Raw genomic sequence first — 25,877 nt, 5'->3', positions numbered from 1 at the left:
AAGCTTAAGGCCAGCCCTGTGGCTGGGCCATAATGAAATAGAAGATTTTCCCTCCACCCTGTCTAGGCCAAGGTTTGCCCAAAGACTCACCCTGGGCTTAATCTGGACTTTCTGCCTCTCCCTTCATCTGCACATTTCTCATGGGAAAATACAACAACAGCAAGAGGATTTATACATAGACAAATTCTAAGTACAGTTGTGCATCTTGCTTTTCCTTTCCTTGTTTCAATATTCCTCTATTTATCTTGTTCCTATATTTCCCCCTCCCACTTTCATGTGCATTTCATCTTCCCTTTTCTTTCCTTCTTTCTTTCTCTCCTTCTGTTGCTTTCTGTCACCCTTTCTTAGGTCCACTCATCACCCCCTCTCATCTTTTCCAGGTTACCCCTTTACACTCTTTCCTGCCACCTTTTCTAGTAACCCCCTTCGGTCTCCTCCTCCCCAATTTTCTCTCTCCTGGCTCCCTGATTTCTCTTTTCTACCCTCATTCTTCTCCCTCTCTTCTGGTTCTCCAAATATTTCTTTCCTTCTCTAGCGCCCATATTTTCTCTTGCTTCCATACTTCTCCCTTCCCTTCCTGTAAGTTATAAAGCTGCACAGTAGTTGCTGTTTGTCTCAGGGTAGTTAGTGCATTACAAAGAGAGCAGAGTTAAGACTGTTCAGGTGACCGTAACTGTGCATTTCATATTTTATGAATTATTAAATATTAAAAGAAACCCATTTCCTAGCTTCCTAAATGTTTGTTATTTGAATATCACAAGAAAGCTCTCACATGTTCCATGAAGCTACATAGGGTGTGGCACCTTTATACAGCCCTGGCTGCAGATTAGTGCCCCAGAATCCAAACTTCTATTCAATTTTTTTCTAGCCCTTATGGTAATGAAAAAAGCATTTAAAACATCAACCACGTATAACCCGTGCAGTGAGTCTGTAGATGGCATGAAACAGCTCAGAAATGTGAGTTATTCATCTATCTCAGTGGGAGGTGAACTCTGAAAACTCATGATGACAGTTTACAATATTAACTATTTTGCTGCTGATCATTTCAGCAGAAACATCCAGATAGTATACAATCCTCAAATCCCATGCAAATCATACATGAAAGTTTTCTGAAGAGGATTTTACCTAGAGGAGAATGACTCTGTAGCCCACCAACAGTCCCTTGAGCTCTCCAGTCATATACATCCCCCCCCCGCCCCAAAAAAGAAGAACAAAAACAACAAAGCAAAATATAGTAACAAGACTAAATTTTGACTTGGGTTGTGTGCATACAATGTCCTTTGAAGAGACGAGGGACACCTTTTTCTTCTTAAAAACATTGGGATAGCCTCTCTATATAAACCACAATGCAGATAAACTGTGCTTAAAGCTAGTTACATGCACATACCCCCCCTCAGGGTCCTGATAATATTTCAAGACACTTGAGAGTCGCTCTTCTGGTTACCATGTCATCAGACCCTTGATATGTTTTCACAGAATTATAGCTCACAGCAGTGATTTTTCTCTCCCCACAAAACATACTCAGTTAATACAAAATTAAATTTGAGAATTTAATCCCTAAATAGTCAGGAAATTCAGAGTCAAGCTTCCTACGTTAACTTCAATTCTTCCTTTTGCAGCAAGGCCTGGTTTTTGGTGGCATGTTGAGCTAGTAGAATAAATCCAGGTGGCAATACATTGATTCACATAGGGCTTGATCCAAAGCATGCTGAAAAGAGGCAGCACTGTCTAATGGGTAGAGCACTGTGCAGCTACTCAGGAGAGAAGGGTTTTAGTCCCAGCTTTGACCTTGGGAAAGCCACTTTTCTGTTTTCCCTCTCACCTTTTGTCTATTATGGGCCAGACAGAAATCACATTTGTTTGTGAATACTCTCACTGACTTCACCTGGATTAAGGTATTACTCAATGTGAGTAAAGGTATTAGAATCTGACCTTTAGATTGTAAACTCATCAGGGCAGGAGCCATTTCTCACTTTGTTTGAACAGCCTCTGCACCTCTGATCTCAGTAGGGGTCACTAGCCACTACTGTAGTGCAAATAATAAACAACAACAAATGAAATCAACTAGAATCTTTGGACTTCAGTGGAGATATCACACACTTTTCTGCTACACTCTCCTCAGTTTAATGTCTCTTAGCAACTCAGAGTCATATACAAGGCTGAATAAAATAGTAATGTATACCTTTTGGGAAACAGCAAAAACAAATAATAAAGCCAACCCATCCAAAAGAAACAGTAACTTACCTAAGACCCTATTGCTTGGCTCTGCAGTCTTTGGTGTCTTCTTCTGAGCCATCACACAGGAACTGCATGGTACCATTTCAGTAGAACCCTAAAAGGAGAAGAAATTGAAGTTTTTAATTGTTTGCATACTGAATGGCCCATTGGCCTGGTTAGTTCAGTACATATTTCTGTAATAAAGCACATGTACCAATTGTATTTTAAGATCCCCTTCCAGAATTCCTATATCAGGCATAACATATATACAGCACATGCAATTTACTAAACCCATTCCTGCATTATATTTCCCTGAAAGCAACATTGGTAGAGTCTATGTGTATTTCTTTTACTGTTCATACAGTATATTTGTATGCATACCCTTAACCAATATTTCATGTCCATAAATCTATCTTTCTTATGCCACATCTACACTATACACTCTGAGTCTGATTCAAAAAGCCATTGAAATCAGTGGGAGCCTGTAATGGAGTTAAACTCCATATTGGGTATAGGCACAAGGGACAGGAGAGTCTTCCATGTTACAGGCAATCAGGCTGATCACACCCTGCACAGCTGCCAGAAGTGCCAATCATGGAGACATGCACCCACAGCTGTGACCAATAAAGAAAACAAGCCCAGTTATAGGGGAGGGGGGACAGAGAGGGAAAAGGAAGCAGAAAGGCAACAAACCCATATCATGCTGCCTCTGAGAAACCAGCAAGGAGACAAAATGAGACTGTAGCCCTGGAGCTTAAGGGCTGATAACTGAATTGAGCTAAGAGTTTATGGATTGATCTAATTGCAGATGAATTGAAGGGGACCAGTTAGGAAACAGCTGGGACCCCTAGAGAGATTGCACCAAGAGCAGAGGACAAAGCATTTCCATTAACTTCAGTGAACTTTGGATCAGGCCCTACACTACTTAGACAGTAATGCTGTGATCCTTTAATAATACTTTAGATTGGAATGATTTTGAGTACTTTGTATACTCATATTTTAGTCTTTACAGTTTATATAATGCCATAAATACCTAGAACACCTTGTAGAAAAGGTAAAGAATTCCCTCCCCCAGAAGAACTTATAAATTAAGATAAGAACAACAGGAAGAGCCAACACACAGAGGAGTTGGGGAGGGATAGGATAAGGAAGAGGACAACATGATAATGCAGTCACTTGAAAGGTTAGTACATGGTTAAAATATTCTTAGTTATATATAAGGATTAAGTTTAAAGTGAATAGATGGGATTTAAAAGAGGAGAGGAATGCAGTGTAGCTGATGGGATCAAAAAAACCATTCCAAGAACAGAGAGTTGTGTGAAATAAAGTAAAGAAGTGAGGCCTGGTCTAAACTACAAAGTTAGGTCGACCTAACTTGCATCAACCTATTTGTGAATATCTACTCTAAAACTTGTCTGTGACTGATGTAAGCCCTGTTACACTGACACAGTAAAATGGTATCACTGAATGGTGTGGAGCCATGGTTGACCTGCTGAGGCAGTGTGAGTGTGACCTGTGTCAACCCTAACTGTTTTCCAGCAGCTGTCCCACAATGCCCCATTCCTTGGAACAGTGACTGCTGTAGTCATAACTGTAAATGCCACTGCCCAGAGATCATGGAGACTGGAAACCTTCATCCTCTTTAAAGCCCTCTGTGTATTTTTGAAATGCCTTTTCCTGATTACCCACCTTGGGAGGCACATCTAGCAGCTCTCCCTTGTCGTGTGCAGCTGTCCAACCAACCATGCAGGCTCCATGCACTAGATGCTCTCCAATGCCAGGAGGCATTGGATCTCGAAGAGGCTGTGCAAGCATAGTTATGGACCAGGTGTAGAAACGTGGACATCTATGAAAAGATTGCACGGGGGATGCAGGCAAAGGAGTTAGGTCAAGGATCATCATCAGTGTCGCATGAAAGTGAAGGAACTTTGTCAGGAATACAAGAAGTTCAGGAAGGCCATTAATCAATCTGGGGCTAAGCCTCAGACTTGCTTATTTTACAATGAGCTGCATGTCCTATTGGGCGGAGATCCCACCAGCTCCCCACAGACCACCGTGGATAGCTTAGAGGAACTCAAGACACAGACCCCTCCCATGCCGTGAGAAGAAGGAGGAGCAGAAGCGCTGGGGGGAGTGGGCTCCAGCAATGCCATAAGCCAGGCCCTGAGGCTCCACTGAAGTCTAGTCAGTCCTGGTAGCCACATACAGATGAGCCCAATGAAGGGGAAGGACCTTGGGTAATTGTGTGTATGCATTTTTCCTTACAAAGTTTAAATATAAAGATGTTGCCCAGACCACCCCCAAGTTGACAAGACACGAGTATCAACTTTTCATTGTTTTACTTTTATGAGAAGAGGTAGAGGTACAGCAAACAAAGGTAGAGTTGGCATCTGCTTTTCATTCTTCTGTTGGATTAGGTGGGGGCGGAGGGCATACAGAGCAGTTTGTTTATGTACATAGGGATGTACCCTTTATCTTGCTGAGAGGGCTTGAAACTTTCATGGAGATACTCTGCAATTCTCTCCTGAAGCTTTTTAGGGGTAGCAGCCTTAGTTCTCTCTCTGTGATAGGTCACACTTTCTCACACTACTCCATGATGAGTTCAGCTGGCATCATTGCAGTAAACAGGTTAACAGCATATGGGCCTTGGCAACTTTGGGACAGCAGTAGCAGCTCTGTGCCTTTGTTAACTTCAGGAATGAGATATCAGACTAAACCATCACTGCCTGTGGAAAATGCCAGTATTCAAAACCATTGCCCTATACTTGTACCCATGGAATAGGGACCAAATTTTTTTTGTTTCATGCAACTGAAATTCTTTCCCCAACTCACCCTTGGTGGGCCACACTCACAATGGCTGGGGCTGGAGAGCTGCTGTGCAGGGGTGTTCCAAAGCTGAAGTGTCAATAAGTATGTCTTATTAAAAGTTATGAGAATAAGGGAAGGAAGTTTTGAAACTCTTTCCCTTTCCATTGTGGCTGTAAATCCAACGACGTGTCTGTCTGTTTTTATCAGCAGCCTCTTGCCATTGTGGCCTTGAGGGGTCCTCCTCCAAACCTGCAGAATGCATGACCCTGATGAAAAGTAGAAAGAAAAGGACTAGGAGGACATGTTCAGTGAGAGAGTCTGCTAGGAAGTGCTGCATTGGATTGTAAGCAAAGAGCCTACATGGCAGATGGCATGGAGAAAGGACCAGGAATTCCAGCAGGAAAAGAGGGAGATGTATCAGGACATAATGGGTATTCTCAAGAAGCAAACTCAAATGCTGCAGACCCTAGTTGACATACAGGTCCAAAAATCCCAAATTCCTCATCCTTTGCAGTCCTTGGAGAACTCCATGGCTGCAGCTCCCTACATCCAACATACCACATGACATCCCAGGCTGGATCCTTACCCCTATCACTCTACATCAGAGGACAGCAAGGAAAACCACTGCTTCACGTACATCAATAACGGTTCTGACAGTTCAGTGTATGTGTAGCCACAACATACTACATTTGTGCACTGAAGTTGACAAAAATGTTTGCTGCCTTTTCAATTTCAAAATCCCATTCTGTTAGTTTGTTTAAAGTTTGCATTGTGTTGCCTGTTGGTTTTTGTACATTATTTTTCTGCACTATTTTTGCCAGTCAATGAAGTTCACAACACATACTGCAGAATGCATTGCAGTACTTAAAACACTTGGTACTTGTAAATGTACCGCAAGCATCACATAACTCATAACTTCAGGGAAACATAGTTATATTTATAAATGTACAGCAAGTACTACACCATTGCTAGCAGCACACAATGCATCAGCCCAGAGAACAGTCCAGGACAGAACACTACTGTGGCTGACCATTGAAGTGCTCTTTTAAACCTCCTTTAACCACATAGCTCCATGCTGAGCTCTGGTAACGGCCACTGTGTCTGGCTGTTTAAAGTCAAATGCTTCACTTCTGCCATCCACCCTGGTGGCAGTTTTTCTCCCTTTACCTCACAGATATTATGCAGCAGGCAGCTATAACAAGTGGGATATTTTAATCACTGAAATCAAATCTAGTGAGTAAACACCACCAGCATCCCTTCAATCTATTAGAAGCACATTCAACTGTCATTCTGCACCTGCTGAACCAATACTTGAATCTTTCCTGGGTGCTCTCGAGCTGGCTGGTGTACAGTGTTATGAGCAAGGAATAGGCTGGGTCCTGCAGAATCCCTACTGACCTTTCAGTATCTTCAATGATAATCCTCTGGTTGGGAAAGAATGTCTTTAATTCCAGCTTTCTGAAAAGTCCTATGTTCTTAGAGAGACACAAGTATCATGCACCTTCCCTGAGCTGCCCACACTGATATCCATGAAGCATCCCTGGTGATCCACGAATGCTTGTATAACCATAGAAAAATAGCCCTTTCTGTTAATAGGTGGGAATAGGGAAAGGTGGGTTTGTGCCAAAATAAGGATACGTGTGGTGTCTATTGCCCCACTGCAGTTCAGGAATCCCATTGCTGTAAATCTATCCACTACATCAGTGGTTTTCAATTTTTTTTTCTGGTGACCCACTTGAAAAAAATTGTTGATGCCCGTGACCCAATGGAGCTGGGGATGAGGGGTTTGGGGTGCAGGAGAGGGCTCCAGATTTAGGGGTGCTCAGGGCTGGGGTGCGGGAGGGGGTCAGGGCTCTGGGCTGGGGTGCAGGCTCTGGGATGGGGCTGGGGATGAGGGGTTTGGGGTGCAGGAAGGGGCTCTGGGTTTGGGGAGGGCTCAGGGCTGGGGATTGGGGTGCAGGGTTGGGGCATGGGCTTAACTTGGGTGGCTCCTGGTCAGTGGTGCAGTGGGGGTGCTAAGGCAGGCTTCCTGCCTCTCCTGGCACTGCAGACTGAGCTGCATCCGGAAGTAGCCAGCAGCAGGTCCAGCTCCTACGCAGAGGTGTGCAAGTGGTTCTGCACAGCTCTCACCCACAGGCACCGGCCAATGAGAATGCGGAGCCAGTGCTTGGGATGGGGGCAGCACATGGTGCCCCATGGTCCCCCCGCCTAGGAGCTGGACCTGCTGCTGGCTGCTTCTGGAACAGGTAGGGACTAGCCTGCCTTAGCTGGGCAGCACCCGCCGACAGGACTTTTAACGGCCCGGTTGGCGGTGCTGACAAGAGCCGTCGCGACCCAGTGCCTTACATTCCATGACCCAGTACTGGGTTACAATCTGCAGGTTGAAAACCACTGCACTACATCTTGCACGCTGCTGACAGTCATAGTCCTGCATAACAGGAGACTATTAATGACCCTACATAGTTGTGTGACCACAGCCCCCACTATGGATTTTTCCAACTCCAAAATGATTTCTCATTGACTGGTAGCAATCTGGCATTACAAACTTCCACAGTGTGATCACCACTCACTTCTCCACTGTCAATATAGCTGTCATTCTGGTGTCCCTGCACTGGAAGGCTGGGGCAAGCTCAGCACACGGATCCAAGAATCAGGAGGTAGCCGTGTTAGTCTACTCACAAAAATAACAAGGAGTCCGGTGGCACCTTAAAGATTAGCAGATTTATCTGTTAGTCTTTAAGATCAAAGAATGTGACCTTTTGCATCCGAAAATTCTGCAGCCACTGCTTGCTGTCCTAAATCTGAATTATGATGCAATCCCATCAGTCAGTGCTCATGTCTTGGACCCAGAAGCAGCGCTTCACTGTCTGCTGCAGCTCTTTGAATGCTACCAAAAACCTTGAATTTTTTTTTGCTATGTCTCTTAGCAAACTGTCCTCAAAGGAATCATCATGTCTCCCGTCGTTGCGTTACTTCTTGTGGATTTGCAAATACAGGAGAATTGTGTGTGCTGTATTTGTAACATTGATGAGAATAGTGCAGAGCTCTGTGGGCTCCATGCTTTTGTCAGAGATGATGGACACCAAAAAGTGCCATGATGGGATATGGATGGCATTATGGAATGGAGAAAGTTGCATGCTGGGAACTTGAGTCCTAGCTCCCAGAGATCCCAGCACAACTCATTTCTGTCCCACAAAACACTGCAATCAGTTCCCAAAAGGCATTGTGCTGGAGGGTGGCACATGGCATACGGGGATATCTATCCATGATGCACTTCACTTTGCATCTACACAAGCACTCCTGGTGAGTATGCCCCGCATCAATGCAAGCAACAAAGTGTGCATGCACGAGTGATATACAAACTTCAATAGTTGTATGCTACTATAACTTTTGTTGACCAAATTTGTCATGTAGACATGGCCTGAGTCAGAGAAGAACATGAATAGGGTAACATTGAGATGTGGGGGAGGAGGAACAAGAGCAGAGAGGTGGGAGGGAGCTAAATTGTGGAAGGGATTTTAGGAAGGGCTGAACATGGCAGTAGCAACTGGCAATGTAGATGATTTTAGCAACAGATTTTTGCATGGACTGGAGAGGGCTAGGGTGACCAGATAGCAAGTGTGAAAAATCAGGACAGGGAATAGGGGGTAATAGGCGCCTATATAAGAAAAAGGCCCAAATATTGGGACTGCCCCTATAAAATTGGGACATCTGGTCACCCTAGAGAGGGCTGAGATGAGTTTCGGTGAGGCTAGGGAGAAGGTAGCAATAGTTGAGGCATGAGACAATCAAAGCTGGATAAAGGTCATGATGATGCATGTTTTCTAGTGGTATGCTTGCACAATAGTAGCTCACCTTGGATTCAAGTATTATTAGTCCAGCAAACACATGAGATGGAAAACTAGGGTCTTAGAGTACTCTTAATGTTCTGTCATTTCAGTCCTGAGAATCCTCTTATGCCTAGACAGGATAAAGCCAGATGAGACTATTAACAGTGGAATGCCAGGAAGCTCAAAGTGAGGTCACCATCTCATAGAGTGCCTGGTCTGGGGGATAAGTGCAACTCAATCTAAACTATTTCTAGAGTACCCATCACCATAGAATCTAAGCACCAGCTAACTGAAGAGATGTTGTGGCAGCCGAAAAATGAAACTAAAAGTTTCTCCAAAGTTGTAAAAGTTTAAAGAGGGAACATTAATTCCAGTCTTAAAAAATTTCCACAGAAGGCACACTTAAATTTTTACTGTAGCAATTACGTTTTTGAAACTGGGTAAATCTAAGAGCCAGGAGGAAATGTTGCCAGACAACGTAATGAATGAATGAATGATAAATGTATGTGCACTTATGAGAGTTTCATGGTGGAGGGTCAGGCTGTAACACTTGTCTGACCCCATATACATTTCATCGGCATAAATCTTGTTAAAATATTTTCAGCAAACTAGGTTTTAAATGCAAACACTATGTGCTTATTATCTCATGAACAAACATAGGTTTAAGCAAATTGATTTTATCAGTTACTGTAATTCCCCTAGAGAACCTATTGTATTTCAGACTTATGACATATGTATATTTCTTAATATTAGATATTCCAAACACAAAATTTCCACAGAAGGCACACTTAAATTTTTACTGTAGCAATGACATTTTTGAAACTGGGTAAATCTAAGAGTCAGGAGGAAATGTTGTTTCCAGACAACATAATGAATGAATGAATGAATGAATGATAAATGTATTTGCCCTTATGAGAGTCTCATGGTGGAGGGTCAGGCTGTAACACTTGTCTGACCCCATAAACATTTCATGGGCATAAATCTTGTTAAAATATTTTCAGCAAACTAGGTTTTAAATGCAAACACTATGTACTTACTATCTCATGAACAAACATAGGTTTAAGCAAATTGATTTTATCAGTTACTGTACTTCCCCTAGATAACCTATTGTATTTCAGACTTATGACATATATATATTTCTTAATATTAGATATTCCAAACACAGAACATCAATAAAAGTCAGAATTATAATATTAATGAATGCAAAGCTTCAGTCAAACCAGGACAACAAAGTACTCTCCTGTTTTAGAATATAGCTATAATATGGAAATTCTGCCAACAATTCTAAAATATTTTATACTTTGACTGTTTCCTAATAGTTGATATTTTTAAACTCCTCTCTCATTTTTTAAAAATAATTCATCCTTTATTTTGGTGTTTATGGGGCCAGTAGTGGGGAGTGTGTGTTTGGGGCAGATTAAACTTTTCAACAGACTTGTTTTGAATAGGACAGTCCTGAGTTTTTGGCCTGTGTTCCAGGTCCTCCTATCTGTCTTGAGAAGTCAGTTCATAAAACTGCCCAAACATTGTGGGACAGCTCACCCACAATCCCACCAGATGTGGATAGCAAGCCACTAGGCTTCTCCACAAGATGACATCTTGTGAACAGGTAAAAGAGAGTCTCACAGAACCTGATGGTAGGCCATAAATTCAGATAAGCAACCAATATTAGGATGCTCTTGAAGCTTTGTGATCCACATCACTAAGCATGTTTTGGTATTCTGATGGAGTTTTGAGGCTCATATGCAGCTCAATATATTTCCACAACACTGTATCATAGGTATGAAATATTGTACATTGATGCAATATCAGGATGAAATATAAGATGCATAGAATGAAGGGGTTTGTAAATTTTTTGGGGAAATTTTTAAGAACTGTCTGAAAACTTTAATTTTTGATGTGCTGATAATTAAAATACTGGTATTTAGAAGGAAAGAAAATAAATCCAACATAACGAGGACATAACCCTTTGCAAGCTGGACACCTCACAGCCCCCCTGTTTTCTTGGAAAATTGTCCCAGGAAAATTTAATAATACAGTGGCAACCACGGACCACCTCTACACCCCTTTCAGATCTCTTAGAAACTGCTTGTATTTCCTTATCTAGTATCAAAGTCTTTCATGTGGTCACTATCCCTTCAACTGAGAGTGGACAGGACTATTTCTTGATTGGATAGATGCAGGAAATATGCACATATACTTCACGCTAAGGAAATAAGTGTTCCCCTTCCTACAATCCCCTGTACTGGGTCTCCAAATCACTATTTCAGACCTTGCTATATTTTTTCAGGGTTTAGCTTTTCCACAATGCTTATGCTGTGAGAGTCAAAGAACCTGATTTCCATCTGGAAAGCTCAAACAAAGACAACAGTAAGGGCAATTTTTAAGGGGGTGGAAGATAAAGGTGCTGTAGCTGTAGATGACCACTCTAAAAGGACTTTGACTGCCTCCAGTGGGGCTGCTGAGTCACTAAGGGCTTCTCTGCACTGTGGCTTTGGGGTGTGAGGGTCAGAATTTCAAAAGAACTCAGCTCCCTAAATAAGGGCCAGATTGTCAGAAGGCTTCAGCTCATTTGGTATGGAGCTCTTTGAATATCTGGCCACAAGTATCACATTGCGAGTTGCTGGGACCTGAGCATTTTTAAAATGTGTCCCTTATTTAGATGCCTAAAAGGGAGCTGAGCTCTTGAAAATCAGTCCTCAAGTCTTGTTTACACTGTGTTTTTTGTTTGGGTATAAAATATACCAGTGTGGCTACACTAGGGTGAGTCACTTTTTACACTGGTGCAGCGTAGCTGCATTAGGGGTTGTATCAGTTCAGCAAAAATAAAACCCAGCATAGACAAGCTATCCAGGGCAAGGAGGATGGACACCAGAGTGGAAGCAAGAGGCATCTGTGCAGATGTCCCTTGTCCCCTTCAGATCCTCTAAAATGGATTTCACCTAGTCAGGAAATTCACTGTAACTAAGTAACCAAGATTAAAAAGAATACATTTTATCCTTAAGTGCTCCGATAGTTTGTGTCAGAGTAATGAGAAAACAACAGGGATAGAGGTTGCACTAACTAGAGGCCTTAGACCTGCACCTGTATCACATTTTTATGAAACTAATAGTCAAATAAGGTAGTTTTGTATTTCTGATTAGGCAGAGAGTTAAATTAAGGTGATGACTCAGTGATATTTCCATTAGAGTCATTTAGTGTGTTTGTGATTTGTTTAATATGTAGCATTTAGGCTTTTGGAGTTTGTTAGTTTTAAACTCCAATGAGCAGGGCCTACCAAAGCGGTTTTAGGGTCTAACCTTGGAAACATTTACATACAGGAGTGGCACGTTGAGACATGAGCGAAGGACTACTCCCATGAATGAAGATTGCAGGTTCAGGTCCTTGAAAGAGAAGTCTATAGGCCAGCCATAACATTTCTAATCTTACGGGATGGAGACGCCATTACCAAACTGTGTTTATGGAGTGGATTGGGTACCAGTGTCTCAGCTGCACCCAGAAGTGGTGGGCACAGCTGAAAAAAGGGGTGTATGCAAAAGAGCCCTTTGCATCCCCATCTCCAGTCTCCAGTTTTCAATGTAGATTGAAGCAACAATCTTAGGGCTTCTCTAAGCTATGTTGGTGGACAACAGACTCCACGGGCGGTTCTGGCAGTTGGGGATCTCTGGGATATAGTGATGTCGCAAACAATGGCATACACCCTACTCCAGGGGCAAGGGCTGGTTGGTGATACTGGAGTTCCTTTGGCAGTTCTACACCATCTACGTAAAAAGAATCCTCCACTGGCCAGATCTGCGAGGTTTTAAGGAAGGTTTTTGCTGGGAGACTGGTGCAGAACTACACTAGGGGACCAGTGAATTGGGCCCAATGCTCATTTTAGCATTTGGCTGTATGTTTAAGGTTGTATTTTCTGCAAAACTATAGCACACAACAACATTCTGTATATTAAAAACCCCATAGAACCAAATATTTGTAAAATGAAACCCACTCCAGCTCCCCCAATGCAAGCAAGACTGGGAGTACTAGTGTAGAGTGGCCACCAGCAGCTTTAACCCCTGGTCTGCCTACATTTGAAAACTATAGTGTATCATCATGGTGAGTTGTCTGGCATGGACACATAGTCTCAATGGCCTTGTCCATATGAACAAACTGAAGCTGCAATTCACCACCAGTGCTGAATGACAGCTCTGGAGTTTGTTGGTGTAGTCACAGCCACAGTGTTGTGTTATACCCTTGACACAATAGTAAATGAGAGATATTATTCGGCTCAGTGTAGTAGTTCATTAAAATCCAGGGAATATGCCATAGAACTAGTTTAAAACAATGCTGGATGTTCATTCTCTTGACTGGAAAGAGGCTAGAGTATATTTGCACTATACTTCAATATTGTACCATCAGTGGCTGCTTCATTTGTACTGTTTTTAATTTAATCAGGAAGGCACCTCTATGATTACTAATTTACACAAACAAACCTGTCTCTCGTTAACTTGTCCGCCACACCTTCTTTAGCTTTTTCTGCTCTACCAACTGGATTGAAAGCTCTCTTAGGCCAGGACTGTCTTTGTGTTATTTGTTTGTGCAGTGGGGCCTAGTCCCTATTTGGGGTCCTTAGGAATAAATAATAATAGTGTATTATTTTCATAATGTGTTTTGGGATAGGGTTTGCCTCCAACACTGCTGCTGAACAGAACAGTGTCAAGACCAACACAGACTTATTTTGGCCTATTCAGGAAGAAATGTCTCAGTGCAGCATTTTGAGCTGGGACATATTACTATCTGGGGCTCTTTACCAGATGTAGCTGAATCCCACAGAACCAACAATTGAAATCATAACAATAGTATTGAGTGGATTATTTCTAGTGGGAAAATTTAATAATTTACAATGCTGGCAAGATAACCCCAGGGCTGGATTTACACTTTATGCACCCCTAGGCACAGCATCTTCAGCGCCGCGCCCCTGCCCCACACCTACAGCTGAGCTTTGTGTTGCACACAGTTTTAAAGAGGTAAGGCAGCCTTAGAATGCTGGTGCCCCTAGGCACATGTCTACTGTTCTTAATTGGAAATCCAGCCCTGGATAAACCTCATTTCATATGTATTCAGGGCTAAGGGTTTGCATACATTTGAAATGCTCCAGCAGCACAGCTGCGGAGCTTCTGTTTAGGTACTCACTACAATGATGGGAGTGTTCTCCCATTGGCATAGTTAATCCATCTCCCTGAGAGACGGTAGCTAAATTGATGGAAGAATTATTCTATCGATTAGCACTGTCTACTCTGGGGGTTAGGCTGTTTTAACTACATTGCTCAGGGGTGTGGATTTTTCACACTACCGAGTGAGATAGCTGGATTGACTTAACTTTTGAGTATAGACCTGGCCTAAGTGTTGTCTCCTTGATCCCTCTGTATTGGGAAAGGAGACCTGCAAAAAAGAGGGAGCTGTGCATTTCAATAAAATGTAAGTCTCAACATTTCCCCCTCAGAATAAATGAAAATAAAATATTCAGATTATCATTTTTCCCTCTGGTTATTTTTTACATTAGGAATATCAGGTCAGGTCTTACTGGCACACTGTTTGGTGGTCTTAGATGTTTACATGTAGAAAAAAAGAGATTTTTCTTCTAACTGCTAGTGCTGCAAACTCAAACAGGGTTTTGAGAATCAAGTTAGGTCCTTCCACTCTTGTACATCACCAGAGACATCTGTGTAACTATTATTACCTTAACGGTGTGCACAGAGATGCTTGGAACATTTCTTTTTGATGATGCACAAGGAAGAACAGAATCCAGCTCATTGCCTCCTCGCTGTGTTGAATCTGTAGTGCTAGCGGGAGTAAAAAGCAGTAAACTATTAATTTTGCCACCTAAATAAGCAGATATGACTGACTACACCCAAGGAACAGTTCTGCTGAGTAAGAAGAGACCATTTTTGCCACGTCCTTTTGTGGACCAGCTAATATTGTTAGGTAGGGATGTGATATGCAGCTGCAGAGACCAAAGGTCATTGTGATGGGGTGCCTGCCCCACACTGGGCTCTAAGGGGTTAATAGAGCCCTAGGGAGGCTGTGCAGGAGGCAGCCAATCAGAGGAGGGCTGAAAGAAGCAGACAATCAGGACCAAGCAGGCCCATATAAAAAGGGAGCTGCAGGTCAGAGGAAGGTAGTTCTCTGCTGGGAGCCCAGAAAGGAAGGGCTGTGTCTCTGGAGGACTGAGAAAACTATCAGGATCCTGGACAGAGCAGTGCTGCTAGCAGGGACTAGGAGAGTTGGAGACAGTTTCTGGCTGGCTGCTGGGGTTTGCAGGCGGAGGCCAGGGCAAAGAGAATGCTGGGGCCATGAGGAAGTGGCCAGACAATTTGCTGCAGTAGCCACTAAGGGAAGTGATTGAACAGTGGACTGTGGGTCCCCTGGAAGGGGGGAGCACAGTATGTGGCACGGCCAGAGGGCTGTGTCGCTGAAGAGGACGCTGTGGTCTTTGGAGAGATGTGGGTCCAAGAGGAGAAGTGATGGTGGCAGGGCACCACCTGAAGAGGGCACACTAACATGCAGTGCTATTCCCCAACACAGCCAGCAGGAGGTGCCAGAGTGGTGAGTGAACCCCATTACAGTCATCCTCTATTTTTGAAGAGGGGTTCTGGACTGCTGGGAGCTTTTAGCTGGCTCTCATTGCTGTATTATGGAAAGTTCAAATAATAATTTGATTCTTAAATGCAAGCTCTCTGTGCCTTAATAAGAACAATACAATCCATTTCCAGAGAACAACAGATTTTGTTTATCTTTCAGCACAGCTGTTCTTTGGATACAAATGTTGGACTTTAGGTATCAGTAATTTAAAGTAAAGTAGAATGAAATTCACTCCTAGGTAGAAGGCCAGAACAAGGCATATGCAGATCTGAAGTCCTGCTTACACCCTCAAAATAGGCCTTTTGCACAGTGATGAATTTCACCAATACTGATGGAAATAGCAATGATTAGCTGAACATTTTTTTTATTTGCTATTGAGATAGACTTCCCGCTCCAGGTCAGGTCTATCTCATTATCCCCAATGCGCAACACACTCTGGAAAGAATTTCTAGCATTATGCTTCATAGAAGGGAAAGATATTAATATATTTGGTACTGTCTCTGAGAACAAAAGGAATAGGAAAAAATACTGCAATGACTTAGCGCGGTACTCACTCTATTTTATTTTTACTTGATCTTTTTCTTTTAATCTTTATTTGGCAGCTGAAAAGTCTGCAAGACTGCAGCTCAGAACTGCACCACTTGGTACCAACTGAAAGCATCTCTAGAACATATGCTGTCCTGATTAAATAGATATCTATAGGCCAGCCATAACATTTCTAATCTTACAGGATAGAGAAGCCATTACCAAACTGTGTTTATGGAATGGATTAGGTACCAGTGTCTCAGCTGCACCAAGAAGTGGTTGGTACAGCTGAAAAAAGGGGTGTATGCAAAAGAGCCCTTTTGAGGCTAAATTGTTTCAATGGGAGATGGTCCAGTAAAGTAGCCATCTTGAGTCAGTGCATCTGAAGTAAGTGGAGTGAATTATGTTACGAAAACTAGGTGCTCGGTTACCATGGTAATGAGCATTGCATAAGAACCTAGCTAGAACAGTACTAGAAAATGAAAACAGCTCACTTAAGCAGATCTAATGTGTGTATATAAAAGCTTTCTCCAGCAGCTTGAGAAGCTTGTAGGCTTTGTATCTCAGCCATACCACCTCCAGTTTCTAAGCCTTTCCATGTTTTTAGGGTGTTTTCGGAATGGTTTCAGGATAATTTTCCATGAGGTAAGAATTAGTTCTCAGAATACTTCCACCTCCAAGCCCGCTTTTTCTTGAAGCTGTAAATAATTCAGCCACAGCTACAAGAGACAAGAACAGCCAAGTAAGCAACACTGTGATTTGTTGTCACACGTTAGAAGGTGGAACATCTCAGTCTCTCTCCAAGAGAGAAAAATGAAGGACACCATCTTACTTCTATTCTGAAAAGATTTGATAAGAATTAAAGAGCCTTCTTTGTACTGTACAAGCTCTTGCATCTTACTGAAAACAGGTTACTGTTCCGTGAAGTGGATTACTTTTCCATATTTAGCATGATAAGTATTTAAGCCCACGAGTAGGGTTTCTAGCATCTTTGGAGGGCAAGGCTATTTGTGTTTCCTCAGCCTTCTATATAAAAGTTTACCAAGATTGACAACTAATGCTTTTCAAGAAACATAACATTTTTCCATCTGGACTAAGGTTGAGGTCAATGATCATACTTTTTTCTAAAGTTCCTTTTCGTTATCCCTCTGCAATACTTCCAACTCCCTCTCTTTGCCCAGGCTAATATTTTGTAGCGCCACTAGCTTTGGCACCTTTAATATCTTATTCCATTTCTTAGACGGCTTGACCACATCAGCTTCCCCTTACAATTAGAATCCAGCTGGGGAGAATTCCCCAGTGCACAAACTTGATAAGCACCTCAGGTTGTCTTATGAGGCCCCTTTGCAAATGCCATCGTAGGGGGCATGCTGAGGCCTGGAGGGTGGGACTCCAGCAGAGGCTGCTAGAGTTATTTGGGTTATATAACTGCCTATAGCTAGTGTGGCAGGGCTGCTGTAACTCAGGCAGCCCGCACCCTCTCCCCAGCTTCTTAATATTACTGGGGGCCATTTTGGCTCCTACAAGCAGCCCAGAATTAGGAGGATGCAAAAGTGGCATAAAACCAACTTTCCTGTCCACCCCCTCCTTACTTGCAAGTTTTGTGCTATGTCTCTTAGTATAACACAAAATCTCACCCTAATTGTTTTTAATTGTAATATTAATCACTTGCCACCATAATTCTACAACAACCTCAGTGAAAACAGCTTTTAACATCACTGGCCAAGATTTTTCAAAAGTGACTAGTGATTGTGGGTGATGAATGAAAGTCATTGTAGAGGGGCCTGATTTTCAGAGGGTGGATGCTCTGCACTTTAAAAATCAGCCCCTTTAAAAGAGTCGCAAGTTGGGCATCCTAAAAGTGAGGCAGCCAAAGTGACTAGTCACTCTTCAAAATCGTGGTCCAAAATTGATGGTATTTTTGTATTAAACTGGGTATTGGACTGAGTTAATAAAAATATTTCTGCTTTCATCGTGGGCAACAGACATAAACAACTTGTCTCAGAGTAATACAGCGAACTGGTTTGTTACAGTATGCAGGTTTTCTTGTGAAGAACTTTCACTGATGATATTCTGCCCTCTAGTGATATTTATCTGAGAGGGAAACATTCAAACATTCTGCCATATGGGGATAGTGGGAATCAAAGCAAAAATAACCCAGAACCATGTACTGACTGCACCACAGTACATGAAAGGTGTCATTGCAAAGTACCAGTAATACATGTTTCAGAAAAAGGAAAAGACGTTTGGGAGAAAGGAAGCCACAATCTTAGTAGCATGAAAGTCACATGGACATAGAGGAAAAGTGCAACTGCAGGTCTCATTCTGGGCTGCACTGTGGACTAATTATGGCAGTTCAGCCATCCTAAAGAGGGTGTAAAGAGCTGCTTGACCATTCTGAGGGAATCCCTCTGGTGCAGGGGATTCTTTGGATGCGGTCAGGTCAGCATAATTGAGATCAAACTCCGGCTGGGCCAGAATCTGAACTAGTTACATTGGGGGAAATCCGGTATAATTCAGTTTACATGGTAGCATTGCTCTGGACTTCCATTAGAATAACTGCATGGCTATAGAGCTGAATTCTGCTCTCAAACAGTTTGAGCAAAATCCATGGGCAGTTTTTTTCAGACTCTATGGGGCTACGTTTCATTCATACAATACTGTACACCTACCACACTGTCACTGAATCTTTCCAGTGGCCTCCTTGGGTAGTGCATGCAACACAAATGATTCAAGATACATGGAAGAGATATTATGGAGCCTATGAACTGTGTAATCAGTGGCAGATTAGGGCAAAATTGAATGAGTTGCATGCAAGTGTATATGCAAATGATGGGACCCAGTTTTGAACACTTGGCCCACAGAGCTAATAAACTAGGTAGAGTAGGCAGTTGTGGATCACATGATGGTAAACAGTGACTACTTGCTACTGAATGAATTTAAATGCATCTCCTGTTATTGTTTCCTGCCTCATTTTCAACCAGGTGCTATAGTAATTGGTTGGTGTTGCATTAGATAATATTATTTTTCTATCTGTCATCTATTAAGGGACTACTCACTTCCTCCTTTTGTGGACTAGAGTGGTCCTATTCTAAGTCGAAGGCCCAAGACAATAGAGTTGCCTCTGCTTATATCAAGCCTGAATTTGAGCCTATGACTGGGGTGGGGAGAAAGTATTTGCTCTGTGGTTTCTAACTCTTCCTTCACTCCTAGGTGCAACATCAGACGTGAGGAAGTGCCTTTGTATGCTCACATGCGTACAATGATCCTGCCCTCACAATCCATCTAGCAATGGCCTGGTCCCCATCACTGTACTAGCTGACCACTTCACAACCACTGATGAATGTACTTTCACAACTCCTCTATGGGACGGGGAAGTATTATTCCCATTTTACAGCTGGGAAACTGAAGCACAGAGAGATTAAATAACTTGCCCATGTTTCCACAGGAAGTCTAGAGCAGAGCCAGAAATTGAACCCAACTGTCCTGGAGTCTAAGTCCAGTGCTTTTACCACAAGACCATTCTTCCTAAGTGGGGAACTCACTTTCCTAATGTTACTAGGTCATATGATTTTTGAAGCTGAGTGAGAGAAACATTCTCCTAGACCTAGGAAAAGCCTCAGAAAGAAAAAGCTACAAAAATGTGAAGTTTCTTAAAGATGAAATAATTTTATTACATTTTTCTGCATTATTAGTAAAATGCAGCCTATTTTCTGGTTTCCTCTTGAGAAACCCAAACCTGAACTCCAACCCACACTCACCACAACTGAACACAAACCTACATGCTAACACGTTGATGAAAGGCTATTGTAGCTGCCTGACATTTCTAGCTACCTGGCACCAAAGTCAACAGTCAATAGGGAGAAAAAAAATCCCCGGGTCTGTTTTCACCATGGCAACCCATGCATAGTAATCAATGTCTCTCTGGTTTGTATGCTGGTTGCTATAGTGAGTCCCTATGCTGCAGTATACTATAGCAACAAGAAAATGCCATAATTCTTGTTTGTTTACAAGGCAACCTAAAGAGCCTGTTTAATCCTGAGCCAAGACTTGGTGATACTCCCTATTCTGTTGTGTTGCATTTACTTAGCTACACAAGGAAAGATAACAGTAGTGTGTATAAATACACTGGACCGGATTCAGATCCCATTTAAACCAGCATGAGAGCAGAATCAAGCCCAGCGAGTCAGTCTACCCTCCTTTACACTGTTGTAAATGCAGAGTAACTCCAACTTCAGTAGAATGATTCCAAATTTATACTGGTGTCAGTGGGAGTAGATTTTAATTAAGGGTCCCTGACCTGAAGAATTTACATTTTAGGCTTGAGTCCGTTGTTCACATTCATGCTGAGTATTGCCTTATTCTGTAAGGAGTTCCATTCATCCCATCAGGCTACTTGTAGAGTACAACATTGTTCTCTGTGAGTAAAGGTCTGGGTTTAGGGACTCAATTTTCAACCTTATTCACACTAACAGTCCCAATGACTTGAATATGGCATTGTTCATGTAACTACTTTTTTAGCACCAGTAAGAGATGCAGAATCAGGCACCGTTAATCTTCCCATCCATGACCTGAAGAGCTCTGTGTAAGCTCAAAAAGCTTGTCTCTCTGACCAATAGAAGGTTGGCCAATAAAAGATATGACCTCACCCATCTTGTCTCTCTAATATCCTGGGACCAACAATGCTACAACACCACTGCATATTTCCCATGCATGGCAGTTCAGAGCTCCCTTCCATTTTGTATGAAGAAAAAGCAACTCATTTTAATTAAAATCCTGTGTTTATTTTGTTACTTTATAGACTACATGCCATTCCCTCTAGTTTCGTTATTCCGCTTTCTGACAGCGTCTTTTGGCAGTCTTTTTAACCGCTCCAGTCTTAGATCATAAGAAAACTGTTTGCTTAATAAATGCCCTTGAATCGTATCATTGTTGAAACGTCTCTCTTACAGGGGTAGCAACTTCTCCATATTTAACTTTAATATAAGCTATTAAATATACACAAATACAGCTCTTGTACCCTCTAGTGGGTAAGAACGAATTTCTCATAGAAGATACTCACCCTCTTTTAAGGGACATCATCAACTTGAAATCTAGCCAATTTTTTTTTGTAAATGTTAAAAGTAATTTCAGGTACCGCACTTGCCCCTGAGTTCCACTGCTAAGTGTTGTGGTTTTACAATCATGTTTTCCTACTTTTTAAAACAGAGGGTGGGACAGTCTGGGGGAAAGCCAATTAAAAACTTAGGAAAATGGGATTAGAAAAGCCACAAAAATTCCCAGGAGGACACAGTGGCAGGTATAGTACCTGAAGCTAGCCTTAATTTAGTTTTAAATTGACAAGATTTAAAATTGATAGGGGCTATTAAAAAAAATCCGCCTACTCCTGCAATTCTAACTTAAGTCAAACTGCCATGCTAATGGCAATAGGAGTCCTTTTAATTTCAATGGAAGTTCTGCCAGAGAACTTACTCCTGGGGGAATTCTGCACCACAGCAGGCGTGCGTAATTAATGTGTAGCTTCTGGGTTGCTGCAGTTCTGCCTTTTGCGCACTAAAGGGCACTATGGTGCTAGAACAGAGCAGCTGCTCCCAGACAGCTAGGGAAGAGAGAGAGCCTGCAGTGCTTTCTTCACAGCGCCTCTCATGCCAGGTCAGGAGACAGGGGATATGGAGAGACAGATAGAATGGGGTTGCTGGGGGGTCAGACAGAGGCTTGTAAGGGCTAATGGGGGAGGACAGACTGGGGCAGAGGCTGAATGGGAGAGGGAGGTGCAGGGCCACATGGGGATATGGGAGAGGGTGCAAGGCCACGTGGGGGAAGAGGGATGGCTGAGTGGGGGCACAGAGACACATGGGGACACAGGATGCGGTGCAGGGACACGGGGTTGGGAGTGGGTGTCTGAGTGGGAGTGGAGGAACACATGTGGACAGGAGGTGCAATGATACATGGGGGTGCAGGGACACATGGGGGCAGGGGCAGATGAGTCTGATTGAATGGGAGAGGCTAGGGGTCAGCCAAGGTGTGCATGGGGGAAGCTCCTTAACAATCCCTCCCCGCCTCCCCACCCAAAACCCTGTTCCATACTTTCCCCACCCATACCCAACAGCCCTCCAAGTTCACCTCCAGGCTCCTTCCCAACAATTACTTCCCTCTCCCTCAGCTCCTCCGTTACCCCTGACTCCCCCAAGCCTATTCACTGCTTTGGAGGGGTGCAGGAAATATGGGTCTATATTGTAGTTTAAATTAATTATTACTCAGAGTTCTGTATTAATATCCCTAGTAAGGAATCTATTTGTCAAAAAACATTTCCTGAATCTTTTTTGTTGTCTGTATTGTTACAGACATACTTGCTGATGGGTATATTGAAATAAATTACCAAAATAATTGAAACTGGTGTGATTATATTTTGTTATTTTGACAAATAAAATATGCAGAATTTTAAAATATTGTGTGCAGAATTTTTAATTTTTGGCACATAGTTTTTTGGCACACAATTCCCCCAGGAGTAAGAACTGAAGTAGCTGGCCCAAAGTTTTGCAAGGCTATTTTAAGAGCATCTGTAGCACACAATACTTGTCTGATAATACAATAGATTGTTATGGGTTGGGTGAAACTTCATTGAATGTAGTGGGTGTAACAGCTGCATAGTTGCATTCAGGGTAAATGTGAAAAGCAATTGAGGTTTTTTTTTTTTAATTGAATCAGATAGCTGAAACACAAAAGAAGAAGCAGAAAGCCAAAGACACAGCCCTGTTAGTGTTATCCTGAGGAGGGATGGTGCGGGAAGTTATAGAGTGCTTTTGGATGAAAGATGTTTGGAAATGTAAGTGAAGAAAATATCTCTTGTTGTTTCCTTCTTATTATGTTGAAGGAAACAGGACTTTATGTACATTCCTTGTAAATAAACAGGCTTGCCTCAGAGAAATACCTGACTTCACCCGGAATCTTTCCTACTAGCCAAAACAACCCACCAGTCCCCCCAGATTGGCTAACCGCTGGGGTCAAAAAGGGCTAACAATATTCTAAGGCAAAAAATAAATGTTAGCATTTGTTTTTTTACTCAGATTTTTTTCTGTGTAACAATTATGCTGCTAATATGGATTATTTCCTGGTTTTTGATATTCACAGAGGCCTTGATCTAGCAAAACACTTAAACACATCCATAACTTTAAGAATGTGAATAGTCCTCTTGATTTAAAATGGGATTATTCATGTGCTTAAAGCTACACAGACTCTTAAATGCTTTGCTAGATTGTGCCCAGAGAGAACTTGTGTTAAAACGAAAGCAATTTCATTTGATTGTATATTCCTTTTGCATTATAAAGAGTATTAATATGTTTGCTGGAATTATAGTCAATCAACTGACTAGCTTAGCTAACTTCCTAACCATACTATATAACAAAACTCCTCAGGGCCTTAGAATACATCCTTGCATCTGGTAGTTAGCATACATGATATAACTGAGCCTATTTTAACAAATCACCTGGATTAGATCCAACACTTTATATTCTGGTTTGTCAGTAACATAGAAGAATAAAGTTGCAACCTTCCCTTGTGTGTGGGAACTGTAAAATGGGGATACTACTACTTAGGCCTCATTGCATCCTCTGAGATACTTAATTAGATGTCATTTGAAGAGTGCTTTGAGATCCTTAGATGAACAATGCTAAACAAAGTATTATTGGCAATTTGAATTTTTTAAAAAACATTTATTTATTACCTTTCTGTCCCTTAGTTTCTTCATCTGTAAAATGCTTTGAGATCTACTGATAAGTGCTATGTACTAGTGAGGTATTATTATTATTTAGCTGCCTACCAATGCATAGTTAGTATGAATTATTCCACAGTAATTCACACTCTGCCATGGTTTACTGATTAATAACAACCACTCATTTTTACAGCAACCATTAAAAAAAGTAGGAACAGTATGGCAATAAACAGGGAATATATGCTGTGTATATATACACTATGTAAACTTTTAATAGGTTGATTCTCCCCCCTCCCCCATTCTGTTTTAGAAGATAACTTGTAGACTGATGTTTGCTGTGTGACAATGTGCATGCGGAATGACTCTAGAAATGTTATCACCAAAGGAGCCTGAGCTTCTAAACATCCTGGGACTGTGGTTAGGAGACCAGCACCACTTGTTTATGAAACTCTGGTCTCTGAGACAAGCAGGACTGTTGGCAGCTAGGCTGTTAGAAATTTGGCCTGCTCTGGGCTTTCCCAGTTTTTTGGGTTAGCCCTAGAATATATGAGACTTGGAGCTTCCTTAGCACGTTGTCACACCACTACCACAGAAAGCTCTGACAGTGGAGATTGTCATTGACAGAAAGTGGTCTTTTGGAAAGCATGAGTGTCCTTGATGATAAGTTCCTTCTGTTCTCTCTGCCTCCCTTGTTCTGTCTTAAGAGCTCTAGGAACAGGGTGGGCTGAACACCTCTCTGTCACTAGATTCCTTTAATTGAATGTACAGGAGGCCAGGTAGCTGACCTGTTTGCCCAGAAGCAAACAGAACAGTAGAAAACTCCTCTAGGAAGGGAACATGCCAAATCAACCAAGTGGTAAAAAGATTACTCCCTCAAGTCATACAGGAGTCATTTTTGAAAGTAGGAAGGGACTTACCAATTGTGTACTTTTACTAGAGAGAGTGGTCTTGCAAGCCATGCTTGGAAATGCAGTCACATCAATGGCAGCCATTTTAGAAGGCTGAACTGGGGTGGAGCATGCTCGGAAATAATGAGAAGTAGAGAGAGTCTGTGGGTCCTATTAAAAAGGATCCCTCTCTCATTGATAGGAAAAGAGGTTCTACATCAGGGAAGTTTGGAGGAATGTTACTTCTGGTCCCAAGTCCCATTGCTACCTAGGAAAGAGATTTCAGGAGTAGCTCTGACTTTGCTTTTCTGTATAGCTAATGTTTTTGATTGACTGTTTATTAAGAGTATATGTTTCTGCATTTCAGTAACCCTAAACTTTCAAAAATCACAAGTCAGGCTCCACCAAAAATCATGAGATAAAAACATTTTGGGTTTTTTTTTTCTTCCTTTTGGTTTTTGAGCCTTTAGGGTGAACTTATTTCATGTTTTCAAGTTTTCATCTGCAACCCATGAGGGCTATAAACTTACCTTAAAAAAAGAAAAAGCTGAGATTCTCAAGCAATCTCCTGATTCTAACAGTTGGGGCTTTTTTAAAAAAAATAAAAAATAAAACAGCAAGCAAAAAGAGCCTTGCAATAAAATAATGAGAGATGGCAGCACTGGCATTTGCTCTTTGTGTTGGGGCTGAGGTAATAGACATCCTTCCTTTTATACACACTCTTCCTCCTCAGTTTTACAGAATGTGGACACTTTTCTTAAGGAACCTAGAATCAGAAGTGACTATCATAAATCCCAAGAAAATAGCGCTAGCAGCAGTGGCCTAAGGGCTTGACCCAGCCATGTAAGGATAAAAATTTAATGAACCAATCAGAAGTGCCAAAAACAGGTTCTCAGGTGTTTAGATGGAAAAGTGAAGGGTTTGTTAGTTCTTATTTTGGTAGAACTGGTTGACTTATCCCATACCTGTATGAGTTAAGGTTGGTGTGGGAATCTCAACCAACAATTTCCTCAGATTTTCATATTTAAATTCTTCATTTTAGCTTTATAGTAACATCTTTGGCATTAACATGGTCTTGTGCTGTGGAAATATATACAAGCTTTAAAAAAGTAAACTCCATGAAAATGTTTTCAGGCTCAAAAAACCTTGGTGTAACTTATCATGTGAAAAGAATAAAGCCTAAATCATGACACATATACTCTTCATTTTTTTTTAAAGAAAATTCTCAACATAGGCTAATTATCATATTTTCTCTAAATAACAATTAAAAAAGCCCAG

The sequence above is a fragment of the Emys orbicularis genome, chromosome 6 (genome assembly GCF_028017835.1).
Source record: "Emys orbicularis isolate rEmyOrb1 chromosome 6, rEmyOrb1.hap1, whole genome shotgun sequence".
In the NCBI taxonomy this organism is placed as follows: Eukaryota; Metazoa; Chordata; order Testudines; family Emydidae; genus Emys; species Emys orbicularis.
The sequence above is the reverse complement of the archived record's forward strand: the minus strand, read 5'-3'. Positions refer to the sequence as shown.